Raw genomic sequence first — 7857 nt, 5'->3', positions numbered from 1 at the left:
CACACACACACACGCACACACACACACACACACACACACACACACACACCCCCCCTCCGCCCCTTCCCGCCCTGAGGCGCGACCGTGGGGCCGGGCCCGCAACCGGGGTGTTCCCCGGTTAAAACCGGATTCTCCGGAGGAATTAAACCCTAAAACCGGCCAGCCTGGCTCTGAAAACCTCCCCGAAAGCCTCCCCTTGCGGGCTCGCTGTGCCTGCGGCTCTGGCACTGCCGCCGAGCCGGCATGAGTTGGGGTGTTGCCCAGCGTGTCCGTGTAGGCCTCAGGCGGCTGGCAGTCACATAGGGGGAAGGAAAATGATGTTTAAAAGGGAAATGAGGTGATGATCAGTGTGCTGGAACGCACAGGCAGGGTGTGACAGGTTAGGGAGGGAAGGGCCGGTCTCCATGCCGGCACGGGCGGCCTGCGCCCCGCCGAGGAGCAGCCCGAGCCCCCAGAGCAGGCCGGGGGTCACGGCACACCCTCGGCCCCGGACGGGCTCGTCGACTGAGGGCAGCATGGACAGGGCTGAAACAGAGCCAGGAAACATCGTTTCCCCACAGTAAAATCTCATTTATTTTCTTTCCCCTCCACAAAGCAGCGTTCGCACCAGTTCAGAGTGGCCATCATCGTTACCACCCCTCGGAACGATTACCTTAGCCAAAAATAACATCTTTTCGATATTAAGTAGAGTCAGAAAGTGAATCAGACCAAGACACCAAGAGCAAGCTACGTCTTGCTTTCCAGATTCACTCCACCATCACAAGTCCATTTGCTGAACAGAGATCTAGCGAAATGTGACTGGAAAAGCAAGGGCTTGGGGGATGACTCATTACAGAATCCATCAAGAAAGTGGAAAATAGGGAAATAACTATCTAACATAAGGGTGCAATTCCACTGAAGCTTTTAGCAACTGCTCATATTGTCAACCATAATAAAAGGGTCTGGCCGTCCTGTCACCAGAACATCCTAACAGAGCTCCATGTGCTGCACATACAGCCACATTTATCTGGGTGAAGTTAACTTCCATCGGACATTTAGAAAAGATCGCATTACCGTCAATGAAAGAAGCAATCTGAAAGTCTGTGATGGCTCTAAAGATACTAAGTACATTTTAGGGACTGTAAAACCAGCATTAGTCTTCAGAGACAATGACGTGACTCAGAGCCAGATGTCTTACTCAGTTCTGATGATGCTTTTTTAACCTATTTTTATGATAGACTTTTTGCTCTTATGTTAGAGATATTTTTTTTCATGTTTTAGTGGAAAGAACTAAATACGTTTGTAAAGGGAACACAGGAACACATGAATCTGCCTGCTCATGCAAACAGGCAGCTGTGCAGTCCTTTTGTATATATAGACCATATGATGTAGGATTAGCACAAAGAGCCTTGGCTAGTTAATTTTTCTAAATACCATATTAAGTGTTATCCTTGTAAAGTACCAATGTTGCTTTAATTGTATTTGCTTTGAAATTATTTTACATGAAGCTGCTGGGCTTGCAGTGTGGCCCTGGTTGGGACCAGGAGCATGTCTTGGGTTAAAAACAGCTCCTTTGCTTCTCCCCCTGGAACGAGGGTGAGACATTTCTGGTAGAAGAGGAGATGCTGCTCACTAAGCCACAGCCCAGGGAGAGGAGGGAATGGCTGAAGGTGGCTTTTTTAACACTACCAGTCCAGGTTGATGTCCCTTCAGCACAACCCCAGCTGGCACCTTGGCGAGCGGTGACTGGAGATCTGCTTTAAAACCAGGAGAATCAAGCATCCTGTGAGTGTTTCAAGTCCTTACCTTCCTTAAAAGTGGAGTCAAAATCCCGTTGCGGAGAGCTTGGCTGCCAAAAGCACACACAAGTATTTTTGGATGCCCCCTTGTCTCTCATGTTACAAGGCTTTTGCCCGAGACCTTAGCAGAGGAAATATTAAAACTATCTAAGAGTACTTACATAGTGCAGTATAGTATTTCCCATAAAACAATGCACTAACTCAGAACAGAGGAGGCAGGGATATGTCTGGATAACAGACCTTTCTGACCTCAGTGTAGCTCAGGCTTCTCTGAAGCTGTAGCGAAAAAGTATGTGTGTAAAAAGACCTCGTACATTAATAAATTCTAAATTTAGCTGTATGCCTGCTGCTCTTCCTTTGTTTTTTTATGAATGAAAAAATAATCACACCAGATCCTAGCAGTGCAAGAACGGAAGCCAAAAACCAAGGCACGCCAACAACCAATCTGTGCTGTGCAAAGATTCAGCCAAAAGTCTGACCAGTTTCTTCACCATAGCCAAAAGATCATGCTACGCTACGGAGGTGGCGTCTGCTGAAGTAGCACCTAATTATGAGTCTTTCCTCAGTGTGTGCGCGGATGGAGCTTATAAACTGAGGATTTGGCCCCCTGAAGGAAATTAAAACTCCATTGTTGATGTTGGGCAGAAGCAGGGGGACTTTGGAAGCGAGGGGGCGGGGGGGTACAGGACTCAGATGAGTCTCCTGTGCTGGTTACACCTGTGGGCTCAGCGCTGGTGTTACTTGGCCACTGCCTGGTACCCAGCTGACAGCAAAATCATGGAGCGTTTGCTGACAGCAAAATTCCTGAGCACTTGTCAGGAAGCCATCCCGAATCAGAACCCCTGAGCGCTAGAGAAACGTGGTCCATCACCAGGAAAAGGTGTGAGTAAGATGCAAGATTGGCCAAACACGGGAAAAAGGCTACGAGGCTGGACATACACACCTCACTATGAACAGCCTGGGGTAGGATTTCCTCTGGGAATGACACACCGTGCAGAGCAGCAGTGGAAAGCTACGCCAGGTTACTGCACTCCACAGCGCTCCACGCACTCACGCTGCGTCTCCGCTCGGCATCTGCTCCCTGGATTGCAGGGAAGTTTGTCCGGCAGCCAGTTTAGGCCAGGCTCAGGTGTCTCTGTACAGGGCTGCCCCACGCAGGCGCAACAAACCCACAGTGTGTGAAACACGGAGGTGTCGACGACACCATGGCTTTGTGCTCTGATAATAACCTTGGCTGCAAACAAACTCCTGCTCTGAATGTTTCCCGAGCGGTCAGACCTGCGCCAGGCTCCTCCTGGAATGGGCAAAAGGCCCTTGGCACCTACACGGCTTTGGGAGCTCAGCGCTGCGAGGTCCTGAGCCCCCCTGACGCTGGTGCGCAGCCGAGCCCAGCGGGCCGGGGAGGCTGCAGGCAGCAGTCAGTGTTATTCAAGATTGCACCCCTTGAGGACACCAAAGCGCAACCAAGAGGAATGAAAGGATGAAAGGGTGGGATGGATGGTTAAATTCTGCCTCAGATAACCGAGACGAGGGTTAACGTGACATAAACACACAGTGTGCAGATGGAAAAGGTCTGTCATACCCAGGCGGCGGCTCCAGCTGTCTCTGTGCCAGGTTTGGGATACGAAAGCTGGATTCACCGGGAGCATCAGGAACACGATCCTGGGAGGAATCTGGCGGCTCGTGTTCCCGGTTAACGTAATTATGGTACAGTGGAGGCTGGTCGGCAGCGCTCGGAGCCGTGCCCAGCTGCACGTTCACAAGGTCATTTAAACTTCGGCAAACAGAACTAACTAGTAAATGCCTGGCTGGCTTATTTAAAACTAAGTGCACCCATATAGAATTAGAGGGGTCTGACTGCAGGGAGGGAGGAAGACACATATTCTCCCTTTCCTATCTTATTTAAAATGACCCTGCCCATGTTTTAATCAGATTTTCCAAACCGTTCAGGGATGCCCAAAAGAACCAGGGGATGTAAGGATGCAAACCGTAGCCCTTACTAAGCACTGGAGAGGCTTGCAGGAGTGAGGCAGCTTTTACAAATAAAAGCCTGGTGTGGGCTCTTGAGTCGGGCAGCTCTGCAAAAGCACTGAGCGACTGCAGCCCCGATCGTTTACATGCACAGGAGGCACTGTCCAGGCTGAAACATCTTTTAAATAATACCTGTGTTTTACGCTTTTTAACCAAAGTTTGGCCCCCTCCTCAACAAATGAGTAAGCTCTTTTGTAACCTTGGCTCTCAGCAATGATGAATCCCCCCACGTTCCCTCTTTAAACTAAGGGGAAAATCCTGCAAGTCCTGAGAGCGCAGGGGAAGATGCCGATAGCTGCAGCAAAGCTCAGCCCCAGCCCCAGCTGTGGCAGAAAGACACATTCCCGTCTCCCCGCGTCACCCCACCCTGGGTGTGAGCGATGGGGAATGTACCTGGGCGGCTGGCAAGCACGCAGCAGCTCAGCGTTGCCCGACTGGCCTCTGTGCTTGCCGCACAGCAGTCATTCTCACTGTTCCCAACTGAAAGAGGTGAACACCTTAAAGTAAGACAGCCGGACCACCCCGGCTGAAGCTCAGAAAGCAACCTGCAAGAGATTTAGCTCTGCAACACGTCTAACATAGAGGTTTGTGGAGGAGAAGCCCGTTTTAATGTAGAATAAAGTCCAGGAGGGAGCATGGACGAGGACTTGGGCCATCCCGCGCTGCGCTGCGCAGACCTGCCTCCCTGAATGCCCTGGATTTTAACACAGATTTTGTACAAGTCTGAGCGGCCAATGTAAAGCAGGCACTATGAGTCATTCTTTTGCAGACTCCAGCATAAATCAAATCCAGAAATAGGAAAGGCCAGCCGGTCACATCATTCCTTTTAGGTTTAGGGAAAGATGTAGTTAAGAAATGTGGGTAAAAGACATTACAAAACCATGAAAAAAAACCCCACAAACAAACAAAAATCTCAATCTCTATTTTATTTAGGCTACTAATTAGTGGATGAAAAGCCAAACCTTAAAAAAACACATATTAAACCAGGCTGAAGTCAGATCAGTATGAAATCTTTCTCTCCAGAGAGGGGATAATTTGCAGTCAATGTGCTTTAGGTGGCTATCACCTCCCACACACAGCTCCTTCTACTTGTGTGGGTTTTCCACATGGAACTTTGAGCTATATTTATCCAGAAGAGATTCCACAAATGAGGAAAGGATCACCGAGTCTCTTTTTTTTTTTTTTTTTTGTACTAAAGAGAGCAGCCCAGGCAGAAGCACGTAGTCCTTCAGCCTCTCATCATTCTCACACATGACATGCCTTCATTTGTGTTTTGTATCATTCATGGCTCATGCTCCCAGGCCAGAAGGCACTAGGGTCAGTCTTCTTCCCAGAGGTCTCTCCCCTTCTGTCCCATCAGGGGCTGCTCCTGCAAAGGATCTTTCCTGAATTCCCAGGGTAACCCTGGCACCATGAGTCCTGATCCTTCCTCTGAGCAGCAAGATCTGCACAGCAAAACGGAGCAGCAGAATTGTTCACTTCTGGAGTTCCAGAAATCCTTTCTGGCACATCACTTGATTTTAAAAATGTTTGGCTGACTTGAACAGTAGATCTTTATTCCTTCCCAGGCAGAAGGAGAAGTACAGTGTGTGCACTGTATACTCAGCATAAGTAAACAGTGAATGCCTGAGCGTGGACCTTCATGTAGAGGTATTAAATAAGGCAGTGAATTCCTCTCTCTCCGGCTGCTGGAAGGGGAAAGCACATCTTCTACATATACACATGCTCCAATTCCATACGCAAATTCACACCGTGCACTTGCGAGGGTTATTTTCTTGCTCTGCCTGTGATAGGACGCCCTGGGCAGTTCATTTCTGGCGTGATCGGGAGGGAAGTGCAGGAGCCAGAGACTTCTCCCATAATGACTGGCTCTGCAGTAAAGAGCGTGTGGTGGAAGCACCATTCAGCTCCTCATTTTCTAAGCACATCTGAATAAACCAAAGAGCCTAAATCAGGATGGGGTGTGTTCTTCCCTTACATTATAAATAACCATCAAGAAAAAGAGAAAGAAAGAAGTAGACAGGCAAAGGATTTAAGTGCAGCTGCAAGAAATATAATTCCATATCTGTCAAAACAGTATACCTTTAACAATTTCTGACATTTGAGCAGATTCAAGGGTTCTTTACAGGCATTTTCATAACTCCGGATATAATTGCAATGATATAACTCTTTTTATTTCCTAGTCTGCTCTTTGTTATCTATGTCTTCAGCTCTATTAATTACTGAGCTGAGGCATTCTAGTTAATGAAGATTTAAAGCTCCACGGTTAATGCAGAAAAATAAGTTTGGAAAACGTGTCTTAATACAACGAAGAGGCTAAGTAACAACATACGTGGTAAACATTAAAAATGTCCCTTGTCTTTTTTACTTTCTCTAGAGCTGGATGGAAATTCAAAAGAAAATGAAATTACATTTTCTCATTTCTAATTCAAGAAACACATTCAAATGCCATAAAATAAATCTTCATTCACCTTTCAAGTCTGCTGAATCTGGTTTACAGTACATGTATGGATGTGACAGAGAAATCACAAGGGAGGTAACTTTGGCCCTACAGACAAATCTTCAGCTAGTATAAATTGTAAAAGCCTAATTTCAGGAGAATGACTTTCTTTAATTCGCAAAGTTTCAAGCCCCAAGTGATGAAGCTATTTTTAGCTGTGGATCAGACCCCGGTATTGTGGCCTAACATACTGTCCCTGTAATGATTTTGAGGAATCATAAATGAAATGCATCGCCCTGAGCAATGCTAGTGCTTGTGTTAGGTTTTCTTTAAGGATGCAGCTCGTGGAACAGCTCTGGTTTTACACAGCCCTGGTTTTACACAGCTCTGGTTTTATACAGCTCGGGTTTTACACAGCCCTGGTTTTACACAGCCCTGGTTCTACACAGCCCTGGTTCTACACAGCCCTGGTTTTACACAGCCCTGGTTTTACACAGCTCTGGTTTTATACAGCTCGTACACAGCCCTGGTTCTACACAGCCCTGGTTCTACACAGCCCTGGTTTTACACAGCCCTGGTTTTACACGGCCCTGGTTTTATACAGCCCTGGTTTTACACAGCTCTGGTTTTACACAGCTCTGGTTTTACACAGCCCTGGTTTTACACACCTTTGGTTTTACACAGCTCTGGTTTTACACTCCGGTGCACACACGGCTGGATGAGTGGCCCAGGGAACGCAGCCACAGCTGCCCAGCTCCTGGATCTGCCCTTTCCACATCACTTTTAGGGATCATTTTGCTGCAGGAAATTAAAGGACACTCCTGGGCTATTGGAAAGTTCCCTTAGAGCCATTTGGCTGGACAAAGCGACTTTTCATGCCTCACTGTGGCAGTATTACCTCCTTATTTCACAGGAGCTGTCTCAGGGCCATGCTGTGGTTTCTAACACGGCTCAGCGTCACGTTGGCTCCACGCTGCTGCCCGGGTCTGTGCAGGACCCCTGGGAAATGTCCTTAAAACTACTCTCCAAGGGCTCCAGCTGCATTTCCTCCTGTCAAGGAAGGTGTTACAGCTGTTCTCCCCCCAGGGCCTGGCTTCTGACCAGGGCAGCCTAGCAGCCCTCTCCCAGGAGGGCAAAACGCCGCTTTTTTTCATGGTGCAGACTGAAATAAGGTTCCTAATACTTTATTAGCTCCTCATTAGTTGTGCCCCACTGAGCTGTATCTCGGTGAAAGCTGGCACTAATCTTCACCCCCAGGGCCACAAACAGCTCGGCTTTACTTTCTGCTGGGGATCCGTTAGCCCTCACCGTAGCCAGGGTTACCAAAAACCATATCCACGCTGGCCCAGGACACGACGCGTGCCAGAGAGCCACCCTATCTCCTGCTGATCCCAGTCACCCTCCCGCTCCGCCCCGGCAGGCCACGTCCTCTGACTAATTCACGATTTCAAACCAGATTTATTCTTGCCCCGTTACAATTTATAACCTCAGAGGGAAACCCCTGCAGGCACCCACCCTGAGAGAGCCCGCAGAGGGGCCAGAGGATGCTTCGGCCGAGGCTATTTTGCAACTTGCTGCTCTGCCTGAGGCCGCCCCGCCACCAGAGCC

The sequence above is a fragment of the Athene cunicularia genome (genome assembly GCF_003259725.1).
Source record: "Athene cunicularia isolate RWA chromosome 13 unlocalized genomic scaffold, athCun1 chr13_part1, whole genome shotgun sequence".
In the NCBI taxonomy this organism is placed as follows: Eukaryota; Metazoa; Chordata; class Aves; order Strigiformes; family Strigidae; genus Athene; species Athene cunicularia.
This window is presented reverse-complemented; position numbering follows the sequence as displayed.